The sequence below is a fragment of the Panthera onca genome, chromosome C2, assembly GCF_046562875.1.
Source record: "Panthera onca isolate mPanOnc1 chromosome C2, mPanOnc1 haplotype 2, whole genome shotgun sequence".
Lineage (NCBI taxonomy): Eukaryota > Metazoa > Chordata > Mammalia > Carnivora > Felidae > Panthera > Panthera onca.
In genome coordinates this window covers 144,816,200-144,840,362 of record NC_138347.1, presented here as the reverse complement: position 1 = coordinate 144,840,362, position 24,163 = coordinate 144,816,200, and the positions used below count along the sequence as shown (strand labels likewise).

Below are 24,163 nucleotides of genomic sequence, written 5' to 3'. Positions count from 1 at the left end.
ATTATGAAGAAAAAGTGAAGAAGGCATACCAAGAGGTAAAAATATAGTTTGAAGAGGCAGAGTAAACATCAGGATGCTTGCTACACCAGATATGCACCATTATGGCAGGGAAATTGGAATCATCAGATTAGATATTTGAAACAACTATGACTAATATGCTAAGGGCTTTAATGGATAAAGTACATGGCATGAGAGAACAGATGTTCAATGTAAGCTAAGAGATAGAAATCCTGAGAAAGACTGAAAAAGAAATACTAGAGGTAAAAAAAAAAAAAAAAAAAAAAAAAAAAAAAGCAAAGAAAACAAAAGAAACACTGTAAGAGAAATGAAGACCAACTTTCATAAGTTGATATAGACTGGACATGGCTGAGGAAAGAATCAGTGAGCTAGAGGATATAGCAATAGAAAGATCAAAAACTCAAAAGCAAAGAGAACAAAGATGAAAAATACAGAACAGAATTCCAGGGACTGTGGACAACTACAAAAGGTGTAATGTTCACAGAACGAGAATGCCAAAAGGAGAAGAAAGAAAGGAACAGAAGAAATATTTAAAATAATAATGACAGAATTTCCCCCCAGTTAACATCAGACACCAGACCACAGCTCCAGGAAATTCAGAGTTCACCATGAAGGATATATGTCAAAAAACCTCCACCTAGAAAAATGAGATACAAAGAGAGAGGGAGGCAAACCATAAGTGATTCTTAAACACAGAGACCAGACTGAGGGTTGCTGGAGGGGAGAGGAGTGGGGGGATGGGCTAAATGGGTGATGGGCATTAACGAGGGCACTTGTCACTTGTCAGGATGAGCACTGGGTGTTATATGTTAAGTGATGAATCACTAAATTCTACACCTGAAAACAATACTACACTACATGTTAACTAACTTGGATTTAAAATTTAAATAACATGTAAAAATTATTTTAAAAAATCTATACCTAGGGACATCTTCAAACTACAGAAAATCAAAGATTAAAAAAATATATATCCTGAAGGAAGCAAGAGAGTGAAAACACATTACCTATAGCGAAACAAAGATAAAACTGCATCCAACTTCTCAGAAACCACGCAATCAAGAAAAGAGTGGAGGGAAATATCGAAAATATTGAGAGAGAAAGGAGAGAAAAAAAGAAATTAGACATTTCATAACAGACAAAACCCGAAGAATCTACATTACATGAGTTTTTACAATGTGCTTTACTTTGTGAAAATTCATCAAGCCACATACTGAACATGATAAAACTTTATTTTCTTCTAAAATGTTTACAGAATGGTGAGGAGGAGGGGAGATGAGAAATAGTAAGCTTTAATGACTATATTCACCCTTCCCACTGTAAACCACCTGTCACAGTCTCCAGTACTCGATGGGAAAACTAATTAACTTCATGTTCACAACTTTGCTAATTACAAAATCCTGGACATTTTGACTACTGGACTTTCAATTACCTAAATATAACCAGAAAGTACATAGGGTTCCTGAGCCTTTATCCAGAGTCAACGATATACACACTAGGCAACATGGCACCCGGTGATCGTTCCGAGTCCTTGGCTGTACAGGTTGGGGAGGCCTGAACCAGGCCTCCTATGCCGAGATGCTTCAAAGCCTTGTTGAAAATGTCTGGGTCCCCCTTGAAGCCCTATCACACCCAAGTTTACCAGGAGATTTAGGTAGGAGTGGGGTTGATGGGCATCATCGTTCATAAAATCAGGAGCACTGATGAAAGAAGTCAAGCTTTGAAAGCCTTGAGGCCTGGACCTGCTCAGGGTCATCATTAACCAGCTTTACCTGGAGTACACATCAGATGGGGCATCAGTCTGGCTGTAAATCTCAGGTAAGCTCTGTTAGAGGAGAACACGGAGCACTGCTGTTCACTTGTAGACGTATTGCCTTTGTGGCATGAATAAAAGCACCTGTGAGGTGCACCAAAAAAAAAAAAAAAAAAAAAAAAAAGGCATTGTGTTTGTAATTATTTTCAACCCCTCCTGAGATGGTCTGCTTGCTCTTTTCTTGTCTTTGTGCTCAAGGCAGAGGATGCAGTGGAGGATGGGAGTCACAGCTTGGAACATAGCTGCCCCATCAAAAAACTCATTTTGGACTTTTTGTGAGTGAGACATAAACTTTAATTGGGTGGAGTTACAATATTTAAGGCTGTTGGGTATATATTTAGTCCCATGTAACTAACGTACTGCTATTAGAACTTGCAAGGTAAACCAAACCACCAAAGGGTCAAAGATGAAAAAAAAAGGGGGGGGAGTGACAGAAAATGTAACATGTTCATCAAGTACTGTTTTGTGCTGAAGTCTCTATTGATAATAACTAACATTCGTCAGCATTTATCACTAGCCACTGACGATGTAACCTTCGTTAGATACATTGTTTCATTCAATTTCTACAAACACCATTTCAGGTGAGTATGATCATTATTTTTTTTTGTTTTTTTGTTTTTTTTAATGTTTATTCATTTTTGAGAGAGCGAGACAGAGCGTAAGTGGGGGAGGGGCAGAGAGAGAAGGAGACACAGAATCTGAAGCAGGCTCCAGGCTCCAAGCTGTCAGCACAGAGCCGGATGCAGGGCTTGAACTCACAAACCATGAGATCATGACCCGAGCTGAAGTCAGATGCTCAACCAACTGAGCCACCCAGGTGCCCCTGATTATCATTATTACTATACAGATAAAGGTAAATGAATAACAGACTGACTTTTTTTTTAAGTCCAATATACTTAACATACAGTGTTATATTAGTTTCAGGAGTACAATACAGTGATTCACGAGTTCTAAATATTACCCACTGTTCATCAAGATGAGTGTATGCTTAATCTCCTTCACCTAATTCACTCACCAACCACCCCTCTGGTAACCATCTGTTCTCTATAGTTAAGAGTCTGTTTTTTGGTTTGTCTCTCTTGTCTATTTTTGCCTTCGTTCATTTGTTTTGATTCCTAAATTCCACATACGAGTGACATCATATGGTATTTCTCTTTCTCTCACAGACTTATTTCATTTAGCATTATACTTTCTAGCTCCATCCATGTTGTTGCAAATGCAAAACTTCATTCTTTTTATGACTGAATAAGATTCCATTGTGTATATAACCACTTGTTTATTCATTCATCTATCAATAGACACTTGGGCTGCTTTCATAATTTGGCTATTACATGCCGTTATAAACATGAAGGTGCATGTATCCCTTTGAAATAGTATTTATCTATTATTTGGACAAATACTCAGTAATGTGATCCTTGAATCATAGGGTAGTTCTATTTTTAACTTTTTGAGGAATCTCCATACTGTTTTCCATAGTGACTGTACTCGTATGTATTTCCACCAAGAGTGCACAAGGGTTCCTTTTTCTCCACATCCTCACCAAGACTTGTTTCCTGTGTTTTTAGCTATTCTGACATGTATGAAATGATATCTCATTGTGGTTTTGATTTGATGATGAGTGATGTTGAGCATCTTTTCCTGTGTCTCTTGACCATCTGTTCATGTCTTCTGCCCATTTGTTAATGGACTATTTGGTTTGGGGGTGTTGAATTGTAGAAGTTCTTTATTTATTTTATATACTAACCCTTTATCAGATAACCCATTTATAAATATCTTCTCCTAAACAGTAAGTTGTCTTTTAGTTTCATTGATTGTTTCTTTCACTGTGCAGAAGCTTTTTTATTTTGATGCAGTCCCAATGGTTTATTTTTTGAAACTTTGTTTCCCTTGCTTCAGAAGACTTATCTAGAAAACACTATTGATATGGCTTGTCAAAGAAGTTACCCACCACCTATGTTCTCTTCTATGATGTTTAGGGTTTCAGGTCTCACATTTAGGCCTCTAATCCATTTTGAGTTCATTTTGTGTATGATGTAAGAAAGTGGCCCAATTCATTCTTTTGCATGTAGCTGTCCATTTTTCCCAATACCATTTGTTGAAAAGACTGCTTTTTCCTCACTGCATATTCCTACTACCTTTGTCTAGGATTAACTGAGCATATAGTCATGGGTTTGTTTCTGGGCTTTGTATCCTGTTCTGTTCTATGTTTCTGTTTTTGTTTCTGCACCATATCGTTTTAATTACCACAACTTTGTAGTATAACTTGAAATCTGGAATTTTAATAACTATAGCTTTATTTTTCTTTTTCAAGATTGCTTTGGCTCTCTGAGATCTTTTGTGGTTCCATAAGAATTTTAGGATTGTTTTGTTTAGTCCTATGAAAAATGCTGTTGGTATTTTGATAGGTATTACATCAATCTGTAGATTGCTTTGAGTATTATGGACATTTTAACAATACTTGTTCTTCCAATCCATGAGCATAGAATATCTTTCCATTTGTTTCTGTCATTTCAATTTCTTTCCTCATTGTCTTATGGTTTTCAGAGTATAAGTCTTTCATTTCCTTGGTTAAGTTTATTCCTAGGTATGTTATTATTGTGTAGTTGTAAATGGGATTGTTTTCTTAATTGTTTTCTCTTTCTGCTGCTTTGTTATTAGTGTATAGAAAGGCAACAGACTTTCTACATTGATTTTGTATCCTGTGACTTTACTGAATTCATTTTTACCAATTCTAGTAGATTTTTAGTGGAGTCCTTAGGGTTTTCTCTATAGGGTGTCATATCATGTACAAATACGTCTAGTTTTACTTCTTCCTTACCAATCTGTATGTCTTTTATTCCTTTCTCTTATCTGACTGCTATGGCTAGTCCTATTATTTGGACAAATACTCAGTAATGTGATCCCTGAATCATAGGGTAGTTCTACACAACCCAGGTGCCCCTGATTATCATTATTATTATACAGATAAAGGTAAATGAATAACAGACGTTGTTGTTCTATACAACAACATCCAGTACTCTGTTGAATAAAAGTGGTTAAGAGCGGATATCCTGATCTTAAGAGAAAAGCTCTGTTTTTCTTCATTGAGTATGATGTTAGCCGTGGGTTTTTTACATGTGACCTTTATTCTGTTGAGGTATATGCCTTCTAAATTTCTTTGTTGAGGGTTTTAATCATGAATGGATGTTACACTTTGTCAATTTATTTTCTACACTGATTGAAATGATCATATGCTTTTTATACTTTCTCTTATTGATGTGATGTATCACATTGATTGATTTGTGAATACTGAACTACCCTTGCTTCCCCAGAATAAATCCCCCTTGATTGTGGTGAATGATTTTTTTAATGTATTATTGGACTTGGATTGCCAATATTTTGTTCAGGATTTTTGTATCTATGTTCAGTAGAGGTATTGACCTATAGTTCCCTTTTATTTGAAGTGTCTTTATCTGGTTTTGGTATCAGGGTACTACTGGCCTCATAGAATGAATTTGGGGGATTTCCTTTTCTTCTATTTTTTGGAATAGTTTGAGGAAAATATATATTAACTCTTTTTTAAATGTTTAGTAGAATTTGCCTATGAAGCTATTTGCTCCTGGACTTTTGGTCGTTGGAAGTTTTTGATTACTAGTTCAATTCCATTGCTGGTAATTCCTCTGTTCAAATTTCTTATTTCTTCCTGGTTTAGATTTGGGAGATGATATGTTTCCAGGAATTTAGCCATTCTTTCTAGGTTGTCCAATTTGCTGACAAATAATTTTTCATAACATTTTTATAATCCATTGTGTATTTCAGTTGTTATTTCTCCTCTTGTTTCTGATTTTGTTTGAGTCCTCTCTCTCTTGCTTTTTGTTGTTGTTGTTGTTGTTCTGATGAGTCTGGCTAAAGGTTTATCAATTTCGTTGATCTTTTCAAAACGCCAGCTCCTGGTTTCCTTGATCTGTTCTACTATAGGTTTTTTTTTTCTTTTTTGTTTGTTTTGTTTTTTGGTTTTGTTTTGTTTTTAGGTTCTATTTCATTTATTTCTGCTCTAATCTCTATTATTTTCTTCCTTCCATTGGTTTGGGGTTTTGTTTCTTGTTCTGTTTCTAGATCCTTGAAGGTGTAACATTAGTTAGGTTGTTTATTTGAGATTATTCCTGCTTCTTGAGGTATGCCTGTATTACTATAATCTTTGCCCTTTGAACAGCTTTTGTTGCACCCCAGTGATTTGGGACCATTGTGTTTTCACTTTCACTTATCTCCATGTGCTTTTTGATTTCTTCTTTGATTTCCTGGCTGACTCATTCATTGTTAGTAGCATGTTATTTACCTTCCACATTTTTGTGCTCTTTCCAGATTTTTTCTTGTGGTTGATTTATAGTTTCATAGCATTATGTTCAGATAAGATGCATGGTATGATTTCAATTTTTTTTTTAATTTGTTGAGACTTGTTTTGTGGTCTAATATGAAATCTACTCTGGAGAATGTTCTATGTGCACACAAAAAGAATATGTATTCTGCTTCTTTAGGTAGAATGTCCTGAATATATCTGTTAAATCCATCTGGTCCAATGTGTTGTTCAAAGAGACGGCTTTGTAATTGATTTTTGGTTTGAATGATCTATCCATTGAAGTGTCTAGGGTGTTAAAGTACCCTACTATTATGGTATGACTATTGATTATTCCGTTCAGGTTTGTTATTAACTGCTTTATGCATTTGGGTGCTCCCATGTGGGTATATCAGTATTTACAATATTAATATTTACAATTGTTATATCTTTTTGTTAGATTGTTCCCTTTATGATGACATAGTGTCCTTCTTTGCCTAATGATACAGTGTTTGTTTTAAAGTCTATCTTGTTTGATATAAGTATTTCGGCCCTGGATTTCTTTTCCATTTCCTTTACTTTCAATCTGTATGTGTCTTTAAGGTCTGAAATGAGTCTCTTGTAGGCAGCATATAGATGAGTCTTGCTTTTTTATCCATTCTGTCACCTATCCCTATGTCTTTTGATTGGAGCCTTTAGTCCACTTGCATTCAAAATAATTACTGATAGGTATGATGTTATTGCCAATTTGGTACTTATTTCATGGTTGTTTTGTAGTTCTGCACTTTCCTTTCTTGTTCTCTTGTGACTATTTGGCTTTCTTTAGTAATATACTTAGATTTCTTTCTATATTTTTGGCATATCTATTGCTGGTTTTTCATTTTTGGTTACCATTCAGTTTGTGTATAACATTTCTGCATATAGCAGTCCATATTAAGTTGGTGGTCATTTAAGTTTGAACACAGTCTTTACTCCTTTTCCCCCCATGTTTTAGGTATATGGTGTCATACTTTACATCTTTGTGTGTGTGTGTGTGTGTGTGTGTGTGTGTGTGTGTGTGTGAGAGTCCATTCACTGAGTATTTAAAGATATACTTATTTTCATGGCTTTTGTGCTTCCTACTTTTCTCACTCTTACTTGTGGTCTTTCCTCTCCATTCAGAGTCCCCTTTAATATTCCTTATAGGGCTGGTTTACTGGTAGTGAATTCCTTTAACTTTTGTGTGTCTGGGAAATTCTTTATCTCACCTTCTGCTTGGAATGATAGCCTTGTAGGATAGAGTATTCTTGGCTGCAGATTTTTTTCCTTTCAGCACTTTGAATATATCATGCTACATCCTTCTGGCCTGCAAAGTTTCTGCTAAAAAGATAGCTGACAGCCTTATGGGGTTTCCCTTGTATGTAATTGCTTTCTCTTCTGTTTCTGCTTTTCAAATTCTCTCTTTATCACTACAAATTTTATTAAAATTTGTCATTTTAATCATTATATGTCTTGGTGTGGGCCTCCTTGGATTGATTTTGTTGGGGGAGTTCTGTGCCTCCTGGATCTTGATTTCTATTTCCTTCCCCATATTTGGGAAGTGTTCAGCTATTATTTCTTCAAATAACTTTTCTGCCCCCTCTCCTTTCTCCTTCTGGGATCCCTATAATGCTTGATAGTGTCACTGAGTTCCCTAGATCTATTCTCATTATGTAATTTTTTTTTGTTTCTCTCATCTGCTCAGCTTATTTTCTATTACTATCTTCCAGGTAAGATTCATTCTCCTACTTCCTTTAGCCTGCTATTTATTCCATCTAGTGTATTTTTTATTTAATTTATTTGTTTTGAAAAAGAGAGCAGGAGAAGGGCAGAGAGAGAGGGTGAGAGAAAGAATCCCAAGCAGGCTCTGCACTGTCAGCACAGAACCCAACGTGGGGCTCAAACTCACGAACTGTGAGATCATGACGTGAGCCAAAACCAAGAGTCAGCCACTTAACCGACTGACCACCTAGGTGCCCCACATCTAGTGTATTTTTAATTTTATTTATTGTGTTCTTCATCTCTGATTGGTCCTTTTTTTATCTCTTTTGTAAAGGTCTCCCTGATGTCATCCACTCTCTTCTTGAGTCCAGTGAGTATCTTTATGACTGTCACTTTAAATTCTATATCAGGCATCACATATCTCCATTTGTTTAGCTCTGTTGCTGTGATTATGTCCTGTTCTTTCAATTGGTACGTATTCCTCTGTCTCACTTTGTCTAACTCTCTGTGTTTGCTTCTACATGTTAGGAAAGTCAGCTAGGTCTCCTGCTCTTGAAAGTAGTGGCCTTATGAAGAAGAGGTCTTATAGTGCCCTACAGTACAGTGTCCCCTGTTCACCAACACCTGGCATTTCAGGCATATCTTCTATGTGTGTTGCATGTGCCCTGCTGATTTTGCTGAGCTGATTTTTCCTTTAGTCCAGTTGTCTGCAGTGGCTCTCTTTGCCTATCGTGCACAGCGTTTGGTCCCTGTGGTGTTAATAGGCCAGTCGGGGGCTTCCTTGGGCTTGCCAGAGATGCAGTAGCACCAAACTGCAGGGTGTTTTCCCTGCGCTGTCCCTTGAGAGGCTTTCATCGTTGAGCGGAGCCTATAGCCAGACCTGTTGTCTGCCTCCAGCCCACTGCCGCAACCACATTCCGACTTGCATGTTTGGGTATCTTACACTCCCCCCAGGACAGGAGTCACCTTGGAGTGGTGCTGGCCTCTGGTGCAGCTGCTTGCACACTGTCAGGCCTTAGGTACCAGCCTGGATGGGCTCCAGACAGGAGCATATTGGAGGGGGGTATCTGCCGCAGCGTGCACGGGGGGTAAGGAGCAGCAGTGTTAGCAAGTTAGGTAGTGATTGCTGGAGCTGTGCTATTTCCTGCAGGTGGCTATGTGTATATGCTGAAAGATGAGGTGGGATATGGACCTTGCCAGTTCCTTTGCTCCTAGAGGAGTCTCCCAAGATCTCTATCCCTCTGGAACATGCTGCTGAGATGAATAAACTACTCTCCTTCCTGTATACCTCAGGTGTTTTTCAAACTGCTGCTTCCATGCTGTATCTGTATGAGGTTGTTTGTTGTCCTATCTCTTAAAGGGCAAGGACTCAATTTTCGCTTGCCATTCTAGTTCTCCCAGAGCCGAGCCCACTGATTTTTAAAATTCCAGTTTTTAAGTCTGACTGGTAGTAAGAACTCACAAAATTCAGCCCCTCTGGTTTTCAAAGCCAAATGTTATGGGGATCCATCTTCCCCATGTGGGCTCCCTGGTGTGAGAGTTTTTTTCCTCTCCTCTCCCTGACATCCTTCCCTCCCATGGATGGCCATGGTCCATTTCGCTCCCAACTGTGTCTCTGCCATTCTTACCCTCTTCAATGTGGCTTCTTCTTTACATCTAGCTGTGGACAGTCTATTCTGCCAGTCTTTGGGTCAGTTTTTGGATTATTTAAACTGATGTGGATGTTTTCTAGTTGTATCCATGGGATGAGGTGAGCTTAGGGTCCTCCTGCTCTGCCATCTTCCTCGGAAGTCCTCTAAACCTACATTTAGAAAGCAGCAATCCATTCCAGAATCCACTCCATTCTAGATTCAAATGCAGGTCAGTCTTGGCCATTCACCAGAGCTAGTGAATGCCATTAGACCAGCATTTTTCATACTGAGCTATCAGATCCCTGGTTTCTCAAGGAACTGTGTGACTTAGGAAGTTACTTTAACTCTCCATGCCTCTGTTTCCTCATCTGAAATTCTCAAATCAAAAACAGTAAAACCAGGACTATTCTAAAGATCATACATATAAATTGCTTGAAAAGTCCTGGACACATGGGAGTTGTTTAATATCAGGTGGGTACTGTTTTTACTAATGCGGGTGGGATTATCAAATAAATAGATGACTCAAGCAAAATAAAAAGGGGGAGGAGGTCCGTAATGAAATAAATGTGGCAAACCGTGGCATTAATTCATTTAACAGATGCTTATTTATGGCCTATTATATATCAGGCACTGATACAAAGACGATTTGTGCAGTTCCTCTCTTGAAGTTAGTAGACAGAAGGGGAAAAATACAAGAACAAGTGAAAAGCAAGCAAAGTTACAAACCGTGAAAGGTTCTGTGAGGTGGAACTTGAATGTACCTTTGAATACTGGGAAAATGTAGAAGAAAAGAAGGTAAGGGACAGGCCACAGGGGAAAGGAAAATAACTCATGAAAATTTTCCATGAAAATCAGACTTGTCTCCAGCTAATAGTTTTATTCCTCTTTGTTGTTCCAAAGACTGATGCATAATCTCATCAAAAACTGTATCTTTCTAGATATAGTCATTTGTCCAATTCCACTATTGTTACTATGATAATCAAAACACAGAATAGTACAAATAGAGAAGAAATTAGAAACTTTAGTATAAACAGTAATTATGTGAATGAGGAAACTGAGGCCTAGAGAGGCTCAATGAATGGTGCCCCAATCTGGCTGCCTGGACCCACACTGTTCCCATAACATCATTTTCAATCCTCACAGAGCATCATTTCCTGAACTAGAAAAACAAACAAATTAGCAAATATTTATGGAGCTTGGTACAATGCTAGGGGCTAGGGAGGATTAAAACAAGTAAAGTGACTAACAATATACCCCCTGCCCTCAGGGTGCTTAGAGTCTGGTTGAGGGAGCGGGTAGGAACACAGGGAAGTAATACAATCAACTCTTAATAGAATTTCAGGACAGCAACCGAATAGAAAAACAGACAGCACTTCAGTCTCCAGTGTATCTAAAAGCACTAATTATTTTAAGAGTCTAGGGAGGGGTTTGGGGTACCTGAGAAGTTCTTTTGTAAGAAATCCAATCTGAGTTAGGTGTGGAAAGTCTGGCAGTATTTGAGAAGCACAGCGAAAGAGAACATTTCCAAACGAAGGTAATAAAGGAGTTATGCAGGGAAGTTCAACGTGTGTTGCATTTTGAGGAATAACCACGTATGCGTGTAGCAAAATAGGGAGTGGCAAACTCCAGGCAAATAAAAATGATCAATTCAGTGGATCCTTTGGTGTGAAACCCCTCTTAGAGCTCATGACGATCATCAGGAGGAGTATTCAAGTCTCTGTAGACCTGGTATGGCCTTCATTCATTGATTCATTCATTCATCCACCCATTTGATATTTAGGGACAGCTTGTTCTATGCCAGCCAGTATTCTAGGCTCTGGGGATATACAAATCAACAAAACATAGTCAAAGAAAAGAAATATCCTTTGGGAGCTTATATTCTGATTTGGTGCTTCTCAAACCTGGCTGCACATTATAATTTCCTGAGAAGATTTTTAGAAGGATCTGAGGAACCTTAAATACACATTAATAGGTGACAGGAGCCAGTCTGAAAGGCTACATACTGTAAAATTCCAACTATATGACATCCAGGAAAAGACAAAACTAGAGACAATGAAAAGGATCAGTGCTTGCCAGGGGTTCCAGGTGGTTTGAGGGGAAGGATGAACAGGTGGAAGACAGAGGAGGATGTAGGGACACGAATCTATTCTGCACTGAGACTGTGATGGTAGACACATAACGTCTGCACTTATCAAAACCCACAGAATTGTACAAAACGGAGTGAACCCTAATATAAAGCATGAACCTTAGTTAATAACGTATCGATGCCAGTTCACCAATTGTAACTAACACACCACACTAATCTAAGATGTTCACAACAGGTGACAGTGTGCAGGAAGAGGGGATACATGTGAACTATCTGTACTTTCACAACTTGTCTCTTAACCTAAACTATTCTAAAAGATAAACTATATTAACACTAACAGTTTTTTAAATTATAGATTTTACCAGGAATAAAAAAAGATCTGCACTTGGGCCACACACCTGGAAATTCTGATGAAATACAATGATGAGTCTCAGGTACTCTTTTAAAGGGTACTCCATGGGGCGCCTGGGTGGCTCAGTCGTTAAGCGGCTGACTTCAGCTGAGGTCATGATCTCACCATCTGTGAGTTGGAGTCCCGCATCGGGCTCTGTGCTGACAGCTCAGAGCCTGGAGCCTGCTTCAGATTCTATGCCTCCCTCTCTCTTTGCCCCTTCCCCTCTCATTCTCTCTCTCTCTCTCTCTCTGTCTCTCTCTCAAAAATAAAAAAATAAAATAAATGAAATGAAATAAAGGGGGTTCCAAGCTTCTAAACCTACAATACCAAATACTAGCAAAGATTTCAGACAACTAGAACTTTCATCCATTGCTGGCGAGAGGGCAAAATGGTGTAACCACTTTAGAAAACAGTTTGGCTGATTCTAATAAAATTAAACATATACTTACTATATGCCCTAGTAATCCCACTCCTAGGTATTTACCCAAGAGAAATGGAAAATATTCACACAAAAACCTGTGAACAGATATTTACAGCAACTTTATTCATAATTACCACAAAATGGAAACAATCCAGAAGTCCTTTAAATGATGAATGGACAAACAAACTTAGATGCATCTACCCAGTAGAATTCTACTCACCAGTAAAAAGGAATGAACCACTGAGACCCACAAGGATAAATCTCAAATGCATTTTGCTAAAGGAAAGAAGCACTGCTCTAGTGAAGTAAGATAATCAACAAACAAATAAGCAAACATGCAGGAAATCACACAGCAATATATACTATAAAAATATAGCAGAGAAACGAGACAGAGAGTCTGAGGGATGGACTTGCAAATTCAAACAGAGTGGTCGGGAAAGGCCTCCCTGAGGAGGTGACATCTGAGCAAAAAGACCTTAAGGGCATGAGGGAGGGAGACCTTGTAATATGGCAGGACAGTTCTGATTTTATAGGAGGGCATAAGAAAGCCATCGGAGGGTTTTTGGAGAAAGGTCATGAATGAATTTCTATTTTAACTGACCTGGCTGCTCATTGGAAAATAGATCCTCGCGGTTTAAGAGAAGAAGCCGGAGACCACTAATGAGACTATTTATAGTAGTGAAGGTGGAAGATGATGGCTGAGAGAAAAATTCATGCTGCACAACTTCCCCCACCCCCACCCGAGACACACACAGAGGTTTGGAAAGGGACATTCTTTCCCCTAAACGGAACAGAGACAGAGCATCTACAATAGGCATTATGTAGCTTGTGCAAAGTGCTAATTAATGGTGATGGCAGGAGTAAAAGGAGAAAAATGCTCACTCTGAATGTTCCTGAGACATGTTTACCGCATTCTTTGAAGAGTGGCAGTGGAAAATGAAAGCTCAGTCTGATGAGCACCAATCTGTCTTCTGCAAGTGCTATGTGATGAGAAGGCTACGGGACACAACTGATAGGAGAGGGATGCAAGGAAGCAATTAAAAGATCTCCTCTGTTCAGAATGCTCCTCTGTAAGCAGAATCCTGCCTGCTCAAGACTCCGACACCCAGGATGCCAGCGAATGAGATTCTATAAGCAGTACTTTCAAGTCAGTACTACAGAACCTGAAAAATCAGGCCACTGCCCAGGTTCCATGATAAGTGAGAGACACAAAGAGCCCACATTCTTTGTTCCTTTCTTAGTTTGGGTTTTCCCAGACTCCAACCCTAAGCAGGGATTCAAGTGCAAGCGTTTCTTTGGGAGTTGCAGGAAGCATTACTAAGTAAGTGAGAAAATGACATAGAGAAGAGAAGGCAGGCCATCAAGCCAGCTCCCCTTGTGGATAAATGGAACTTAACCCTGAATGGAAACTCTGGGGAACTGTGTAAAATAATACCTGGGACATATACCACCCAAGGAACTAGGGAGCTGGGGTATTTATACACCAACTCCTATCAGTCATTGGTTGAGGGCTGCTGAAAAGCAGGGACTAAGTTATTTTCCAAGCACCTCTTTACAGTGGAGGCTTTGGAAAAAAGCCATTAGGCAAAGAAAAGCAAATACTAGCATCTGGAAGTCAAAAGGAGCTCCCTAAACTCATAAGACCCAAGGAAAAGAGCAGAGCACCCACTCATTCTTCTATACAACACAATTCTTCTCCATGCCACAAGCAAGACAGTTCTTTACATCTGGCCAATATTTCCTCTGCACAGGAAATGATTTCAACAAATTGCAAAAAGGAGGAACTCTTCCCTCCATCCATTTCTCTCAAAGCACTCCTCATTGATTTATCCATTACATTATTGTTATAAATTAATAAAGTAAGGCACACGTTAATTTACTTTATAGGTTTCTCAGCCACTGATTTCCTATTATCCCTTTCTATTACTCAACTCACTGACTCCTGCAGATAAATTGTCTGCAACGCAAATGCATCCCAGACTCTTGGATTTTATTAAGTATATAAAAGGTGTGTGATTTGTATTAACAACTCAACTCATCACCCCATATTCAAAACCTAGCCAATTAAGCTCAAGTGCATATTAAAATAGGAAAGAGATTCCCAATTTCTAGTTAATATTCTCATTGCCTAATGAATTGCTCATTCTTTTTAATTCTAGTGCCATTTGCTTAATTTTCTTTTAATTTCTAAAATGTAAGAAAAACATGTCTAATTTCCTAGATGTGTGAAAATATATTGTCTTATTATTGCTTGTTAAAATTTGTTAAGAAATTGAGAAAAGTGCCATAATGAGTGATAAGTAATAGATTCCTCATCTGACAGTGACTGGTACACAGTAGGCACTCAGTAAATGCCTGTTGAAAGGACGATTAAGCCTACAGTTACATGACTAATGCCCATGCACAAATCAGGAGACCAGCTTAGTAATCACTGTAACAGCTTGTTTATTTATCTGGTAGCTATTGTCCTCGTAGGTTTTTGGCGAGCCGGGTAAAGTGAAAAAATATGCTTTTCTGTATACTATTTCTTAGGACTAATTGGTAGTTCTTGATTTTTATAGCCCTTTGGTGAATTAATAAATTTCAATAGGAACAGAAACCATTAATTCACTCATTTATTCATTCGAAGTATTTATTAAATACTAACTATGCAGTGGGACTCATGAATAATTTCATAATGCAGATAAGGTTAAAATGATGCCCAGCCCTCTACAATGTCATCTGTGGTGAACAGTTTAAAATGCAACCACAGTGCAGCTTGCAGAACAAGAGAAAATGACTCCAGAGGCAGTCAGGAAAGTTTCATCCAACATGGGATATCTGCCTGAGGAGGTTTCTAAATGGTGAACAAGTAGAGAAAAGCATATCCTACCTTTTTTTTTTTTTTTTTAAAGGAACCTGTTGTAGTGTCACTGTATTAATCAGCATTCTCCAGGGAGAGGAAGTGTGTGTGTGTGTGTGTGTGTGTGTGTGTGTGTGTGTGTGTGTGTGAAAGAGTTGATGTTGCATCCGTAAGTCCAAACTGCAAGCCAACAGGCTATAGTCTTGAGGCAGAATTCCTCTTCTTCTGGAAATCTTAGTCTTTGCTCTCAAGATCTCCAACTGATTGGATGAACCCACATTATGGAGGGTAATCTGCTTCACTACAAGTCTACTGATTTAAATGTTAATCACATCTGAAAAATAACTTCCCAGCAACATCTAGCTAGAGCAACGTTTGACCAAAAACTGGGTAGCAAGGTCTAGCCAAGTTGACACATAAAATTAACGATCACAGTCATGGAATTAGTGGCTCTCAAAGCACAGTGTCCAGCCAGAATAATCAGCATTCCCTGGGAACTTGTTAGAAATGCAAATTCTTGGGCTCCCCCCACCACTCCCTGACCTCCTGAATCAGAAACTCTGGGAGTGGAACCCAGTAGTGTTGTTTTAACAGGCCTTTCAGGTGTTTCTGATGCACACCAGAGTCCGAGAACCAATGGACTAGAGTATTAGGTTCTACTTAGGTCATAAAGAAAAGTGTTAACACAGAAGCAGGATATTAATTGCCTTATTTTCCATGGGCCTTAGTCACTTGATAGATTCCATGTCTAAATGGCATATCTGATAGTCCCAGCAATATCAAGTTGTATTCTAATTCTGGAGAAACAACAAAAGAGGGCACTATTGATTGTTTATAAATCCTTACTCAGAGATACTAAATAATGAATCCATTGAACGCTTCCTCCATCACTACCTCCAGCTCTTGAGCTGTAAGACTCTGCTAGGCTGCCTTCAATTTCCTTGACTAAGGTCAATAGGACCCATATCAGAATTTGCCTCAAGACAGTCCTTCTATTGGTATTGATCATACAATGGGAACAGTTTCTGAACTGTTTCACAGCAGTCAAGAGACAGTATATTAAGATAAGCAAGGGGAGTAGTTACTGTTTGAATTCTTGTCAGTGATTTAAGTACCCTGTTCTTTAACTGGTCCCCAAGTCTTTTCTATCCCCATAGTAACACCGTATAACAACCACAAAGCCTCATGGCGTGCAACAATGCGTGTTAACTGCTCATGTATCTTACGTAGGCGGCTCCGGTGACCTACATGGATCTCGGTCTCATGTCTAAGGATTAGCTGGATGTTGGTTGATCCTTGGATGACTGCAGCAACTAGACACTGCTCCATGGTGCTCATCCTCCAGCATCCTCTGCTAGGCACAGTCTCCTCAGCATGATGGCCGAGTGCAAGAGGGCAAGGAGGAATGGAACACTGTTTATTTAAGGCTCTGCTTGCATGCCTACTAAAATATCATTGGCCAAAGCAAGTCACAGGGCTGAACCCAGAGTTGGGGGGTAGGGACACTGCCAAGTTACTTGGCAATGGGCCTAATTCTTCCAGAGAGGTAAACTGAGGCCATGTTGAATATCTACCTCACTCTCTAACTGGAAAACTGTTCCCTATCTCTTCTCTACCCTCTTTCCCAGGCTCCCTCTTACCTCTCAGATATAACTTAGGTGTCACTTTCCTTGTAAACCTCCACTGACTCCAGTGGAGGGACTCTAGTCCTCTCCTGTGAGCTTCCCTGTAGTTCCCTGTAGTTTCCATTACTGAAGCCCTTAGTGATATAGATGTAAGGTAGCAAATCCAAGAAAGCTAACTGACAGGGATGCCAATAACATATATTTGGAAAAAGGTGGTGGTATTTGATTCCTAAATGATTGAAGAATTGTATTAAATGTTTGTTGGGGATTTTTGAGATTTTAACTTCTACAGTAAATGACATAAAATTCTATTTAGTATGAAGACTGATTTTCCTCACCAATATCCACATACACGACTGCTTTTCCATATGCCCTTCCTTCCACCTGTAACTTTTCCCCTCTGTGACAAACTAAATCCTCAGATGTCAAGGTTCCACTAGCCATGGGTAGTAGCTATCCCACAGCACTCCACTTACTTTATTTCCATACTAATGACTCGGTTTTACAACTGATGTTATGAAGACAGTGGATTATTTACACTTGTTAATGGGGTTCTGGTATACCTCCAGACAGTCCCCTCAACGGTATAGGGACAGAATGGAAACTTAACCAGTGTGCCCATCGTGGACCAGTGCCCAGGCACAGGTGTGAGCATCAGGCAACAGTCTCACTCTCTAATTTCCACCATTTGATTCCAATAATCTCAACTAACTAGCCTCTGCTCATGCTCTGATTTCCAGTTTCTTTTCGGTCACTAGAGCCTCACTGAAAACCCTAACTTGGACCCTCAATTCTTTACTTAGGTATTAAGTATTAGGTATTATCTTTCTATGCCCAGGTAGACTAGACCCTGTTTCCAGTGTAGTTTCCGGACCTAAAATTCAAACACAGCAGTAACACAAGCCCCCCTCCCTGGCACCAACATACTTCCAAAGGCTCCGTTATTTGCACGGTGAGCTCCTTCGACCTCACCTCCAAAGGCTGTTTCTCTTTTGCAGCTTTCCTGCCTCTACACATTCCCGCTGAGATCCGAGCATCCTTGCTTGGCAGCAAGCTTTTAGAATTGCTCTCATCTCTCATTTCTTCTCATCCTTTCTCTGTTTTTGCTCTCTCTTTTATAAAATATTCATTTCCCATAATGTTTTAGTTCTCCCAAATCTGGGTTTTCCACTTCCATTTTCTCTTACAAGAACCATGCCCTGCCTGCTTACCTGCCGGTCCAAAGTGGGAAACTAGATGATGGGATCTTATAATAATAATAATTTTAAAAAAAGAAAAAAAAAAAAGAACCAGACTCAGCAAGTACACATCATTAGCAGGAAGCATGTTGGTCCCAGGAGTGGTGATTATGCATTTAAAGAAATAATAAGGATGGAAAGCTTGAAAACTGTACAGCAAAAAACATTAAAAATAATCACTGGCCAAATTTGTGAAGTCAATGACTTGCAAGCAGTTTGATTTGTAACATAAAAGGGACTTTTAAAAAAATTAACACACCAATGTGCTATGAAGTTCCCTAGTCATTCTTCCAAGGAGGCAATGAAGGCTGACTCAGGAAAGGGTTTCTACCATGGACTCTAGGGGCCATTAGGGCTCTGTCCTAACTTTACATGCTACCACTAAGAGATGGCAACCACTATCATGGATTGCACTTCCACTTTAAACCACTGGCATCCGTAGCTTTAGGCCATACTATCTCTCTGAGTTCCAGACCCACATAGGCCATAGTCTACTGGCATTTCCATTTGGGTGTCTTGGAGGCACTTTGTGCTATTTAGATTTCATTTGTTCCTGCAAATACACTCTCTTTTTCCTTCACTCTGCTCTGGGCTCCAGGAGACTATCTCTATGAACTTCATCAACTAGATCCCTGACTTTTTGAATCTAGATGAGTTTAATGAGTCACTGGCAGGAGCTCCAAGGATGAGGGTAAAGAGGCTGGGGTCTTTACCCTCCCAGCTTCCACCCTGCAAGAATGTGTTCTGACAAGTCTACAACACTATGCCTAAGGCTGTGTTTGTTGTTGGATGGCTCTTTCCTATTGGTAAAGTAAGTTCTGAGACCCATACTTTCTCTTTGATCTTTAGACCTATAGGTAGTGGTAATGATTTTCCATTATTGTTGATGCCAGATTGCTTCACTAGCTGCGGCTGATTTGCCCTGTTCACAACGTTGTGAAAGGACTATTAAACCCTCTTCAGTTGTATGTTCTGAGCTCATCTCTGCATTCAAATTCACTATGTCCACACTGGACATTCCTCATCCTACCCATGCCCAGCAGCCCCCGTCCTGACCCTTTTCCTCTACTATCTACCACAATGAATGACTCCACCACATATCTGCTAGAACTATCCAGAATCCTGGACCATATGGATGACCCCTCCCCATCCCACTCACTACTATCTATCAACCATCAAATCTAAGACTCCCTCACATCCTTCCACTTCTCTTCAATCCCACTCCAGGCCAACATCATCTCTTATCAAATTTACTGTGCCAGCCTCCCAAATGATCTCTATACCTTTGATTGACCCATTCCAACTCCAATTCCTATGAGTGACTTGATGACTTAGTTTTGTATCCTCTAAACAAGTCACCCCTCTTTGTTTATCCCAGTTTTTCCTTGTGTCTTATCTCTTCATCCATATTGACCTACAGTTGATGTTTGTCAATATGATGGTCATGTAGTATATTAGCTGTAATCCTCACAAGAATTAGGCTAGATGTTAATCTTCCTTTGGCTGAAAAGGGAAATAAGCTCAAAATACATAAGCAAATATTTCAGGGTCACGTTGTAAGAAAGTGACATAATCAGAACCTGATTCTGTGAGAGTCTAGTGCCCATGTACTTTCCATCTCTGCCTCCATGTGGTACATGATACAAGGAGAGGTCAGTGACCAGCACTTATTTTTGTTCCTATAAAGACTCAGTGAGGCAGCTGGCAGAGGAGAAGCCCATGGCTTCCTTTCCTGCATATAGCAAACCTTTCACAACCAGTAGAATCAAAGATTAACAAAGGCAGCTCTCAGTGGCAAGATGTGACTTCTTCAAATGACTTCAGATGGAGTCCCAAACTCTCTAGATGTTCTGAGCAAATTTATCATGGTTAACCAAATATCCCCATCCTTGTTCCCTAGCTTTGCCTTGACTCTGGATTTCACCAAGAACTCTGAATTGCTTAGTAAACCCTTTGAACATTCCCCCTACATTAACTTACCAAGTGGCCTTTTCACAATATTACATCATCCTTGGGGCTAGGTGTGGTGCCCTGGGCATGCCCTCCTTGTTTTGGGACCTCAGTCCGACCCTACTTCCAGCTGGCCATGTCCATTTCATTTTCACATCACTAAGTCCTCACTTTGGTCTGAGGTACTTCTACAATAAGGATGGAAGTGCCCAGGTCACAAAAGCCTAGGAAGAGAGCAGGAGCTCTCGTAGGGCAAGAGCTCAACACACACTAGCCAGATCGGAAGTATACACTTGTGTGGTTAAGGTAAGTATCTCTTGAAATCCATTCTGTGAGGAATTTCTAAAAGGAGCCAAACTTGGAATGGGCATAATCCAAATAATAAGAAAGAAAATCAAACCAGAGACAAAGAAAATAAGTCCTAATCATGCTTTGCAATGAAAAATTACTGAAGATAAATGGACCATCCTATGTAAATCACATGCAAATATGCTTTATAATACAGACCAGCTAGTCCCAGTCTGAGGTCATAAGAGTCTGGGATTTGGAACATTCTAATCTGGCCCCGGGTTTGAATTAAGTACATGAGAGGCACCAATGTAATTCTGACAAATAGCGACAAAGGAGAAACCAGCGACGGCAGTGATGTTGGAAATATCAGTGTTTCAACTGGAGAAGGTACAGGTATGCTAGCCATGGGGAAATACGGCAGCATGGTGACCTGTTTCATGATAAGGAGAAGCTAAAAGGAAACAGAAGAGCATTTCTGCATCAAATATGCATACGTTATTTAGCTGGGCAATTTTTAATTACTTTCTGGGAATCTCAGCGTGAGATAGCACTTTAAAGGTGACGTAGTCCCCTTTGAAGACTCAGTTTGAACACTGAAAAATACGAAACACATGGGCTCACAAAAATCTGTGTTTTCATTTCAGTTAGACCTTTCACTGGAACACCTAGATCCATAAAGTTGATAGAAGAGCTACAAGACTTAATACTTCAAAGGAAAGGTATATAATGATGTGGGCAGTCATTCAACGTCTCATGCTCTCAATTTTCTCATCCCCGTGCATTTTGAGAGGCTCTAAAAAGACGGCAAAGCCATTTGTAAATAACAATAACAATAATGGTAACTTTAGAAGAACTTCCCATGCTCTGTGTGTCAGGCACAGTGTGTATTCACACTTCCCATACACTTTTTAATGCAGTGCTGCCATCAAGGCTCTTAGACACGCCAGAATTATTTCCATGGTGGCGCATGGGAACTGAGGCTCCCGTGGTCCATGGGGTTAGGTCACATGAACAGCTAGTGAGACAAAGAGTTGACATTTAAAGCGGGAGTGTCTGACTTACAGCCCGATGCTGCCTCTCCCGCCCCAGTAGTCTGTGGATGGTAATTCTTGGGGCTGTTTGAATGCGCTCCTCGGGGAGCCCCAGAAGCATGGCCAACCTGACATGAACAAAGTACAAGAGCCGAAACAAGGCACTGTAGGACTAAAATGGGAAAAGTCAGAAGTTTAAGGTTAAAAATGGATAGAAGCCTCGCCCGCTTTAGAAATGCCCTGGCCATAGTTCTTGTAGCCAAGGTGGAACAGTCAGACACACGGCCTGGGTGAATTCCAACAGTAGGGGAGAAGGCCGCTGTGCCTCACTCATAAAAGAAAGCTGCGGGAAGGCCTGGGATAAAAGAGGAGACACAAAGCATGTCAACAGAGCAGGGAGGGCACAGTGGGGCAATGAACAAGAGAACAGAAACAGCCTAATTGTTAACAGAGACAGGAAAACGGGCAGAAGTTAGCAGGGTAAAGGCTGCCTGATGGCACTGTCCTCTGGGGAGTAAGAAAAGAAGCCGCAATTGAGGGCAACTTGGGGGCACTTCCTTAGAGTTTATTAAAAGCACAACTGCATGGGGACCAAATGGGAATGTTTGCTACCAGCTCTTCCTTAATACTTCTCCGGAAATGCTTTTCCTTCTAAAAGCTAAAGAGCTTCAAATCTGTCGGAGGCTGTGGAAGAGAATTTTGAAATTAAAACTCTCAGAGGTAGAGCTCTTCCAGAAGAGGAGTAGAAATAACGGTTCTTTAATTTTTCTGTTGAGAACCTGGAGAGAAAAGGTAGAGAGACTTTACATGGAAAGGAGCCAAGAAGACTTTAATGACGTCCCTCTCGGGGCCAGCTAGGAGCCTGGTGGATGCTGGACCTGAGGTTTCCCAGCCTTACATAAAACTACCATCCAGCAGTGTAAACCATGGACTTGCTTCCCACATCAAAAACAAATCACTTCCAAGTGCAGATTGGTGTAACTTTTTTGAAGAGTAACTTGGGGATACACATCATAACATTAAGGATTAGTGATTCCAAGATTAGTAATATTACCTATGAGGTAAACACATCTACAGGGATGTGTGATTGAAGATATATATTAAAGCTCTATTTATAATAATGAAAACCTGGACAACCTAAATGACCATGTATAAGAGACTAGTTAAATAAATAATGCTGCATTGTATAATAAGATATTTGCCCCTCTTGGTCTATTTTGGGCAACGTAGAAAGATCTTCAAAACACAGTCATTAAAAATAACAACATACAACTTATGTAACCTGAAAACCCTAATTTGTAGTAAATGAATCTACACACAGAATTCGATATACTTTTGTGTGCATAAAAATTTCTAGAAAAATTCATTGAAAGAGTTGTTTTCACAGTGAGAGGTAAAGCGAGGGCACATCTGAGATGGAAGTCGTTTTCATTTTCATTTTATATCCTTCTGAACAGTCTGCATTTTTAAACTACGCACATGGACTTAAAAACAAAACAATATTTAAAAAGTTGAAAAGAAGATTCTCTGCGAGGGATTATAGTTGAAAATGGAATCTCTTTAAAATTAAGATACAAATCCCTGAGCAGAAACTATAGTAAAATGGAGTCAATACTTTAATAAATTTTTCATCCTTTATGACCAACCAGAATTTATCCCAGGGATGTAATAGAGGTTTAATATTAGAGAATCTATTAACAAAATACATTACATCATTAGACCAAGGAAGAGGAATTACATAATCATCTTATTGGATGCCAAAGGACATTTGGTAAAAAGTAAAACCTGATAAAAAAGAAAAAAAAACCTCTATAAATAGTAGGCTGTCCTAATGGATAAACAGTAAGTATTTGAAAACAACAGCCAGCATCATAATTGGAATTATGGACACATTCCAATTATACAGGACATTTTATACTTTTGAACTTTTTAAATGATGTTCATGTCTAAGTTTTACTTTAAAGCAATTATGTTTTCAGAATCTGTCTGGAAAACTCCTCTGAGACAAGTGAGAAAGGTAAATATGTGAACGTCAGAAAGCATCCTCAGGCACTGAAAAACACCCACATTGCTCAGCCCCAAATCAATGGGCCAAGGCGTCACTTGAGAAGTTAGAGCTCACCACCACCACCGGGTCGGAGAACCCTTAAACTCTTCCCATGTGTGACCCTAAACTGCTTTCATAATGTGCTTTCCTTCAAAATCATCTAACAAGAAATTACCCAGCACTTTCTCTGCGATCAGGACTGTGTTAGGTTTGAGACTCGCAAGATAGAAAAGCATGTAGGCGAAGGAGCAGGGCACCAAGAGCTCCTAGAAGGTGTCCCCACGTGAGGGCAGGGAGTAGAGCATGACCAATGTCCACGTCGGGGGATGACTCTGAGTGTAAGGGAGAATGGCTGCAGGGAAGACAGGCGGAGCTTTGAAGCAGTCTTTCATGTTTCAGTTAAGTGTGGCAATTTTGAAGGTGGCAGTGAGGAGGGAGCTGCTTCTCTGGAAGCATGCTGTGGGTGGCCAGTAGCCTCCTGGAAAACCAGGGTGCTGCTGAAACACAAAGAGATGAAGAGACCGCTCGGGGACCAGTGTGAAAATTTAGGGTTACTCGTTCACAATGGGACGCAGGTTCAAAAGACTGAGAGAAAATAAAAGATTTGGTCTCAGGGCTCAAGCGGATGGGAGAAGTGACTTTTCATCCGATAACCATGATTCCCCCAAGGAATCCCCCTTCCTTCCAAAGGAAGCATCTTTGGAATCTTCTATACCCTAACTTAGAC

General features: G+C 39.7%; 1 protein-coding gene and 1 pseudogene across 8 annotated transcripts in view; one reads left to right on the top strand and one right to left on the bottom strand.

Moving 5' to 3' along the window:
- RBMS3 (RNA binding motif single stranded interacting protein 3) overlaps positions 1-24,163 on the bottom strand; it is a 1,330,859-nt gene that overhangs the window by 1,121,000 nt on the left and 185,696 nt on the right. The gene's annotated exons all lie outside the window — the stretch shown is intronic.
- On the top strand, positions 1,594-1,777 carry LOC132684145 (ATP synthase subunit ATP5MPL, mitochondrial pseudogene; annotated as a pseudogene).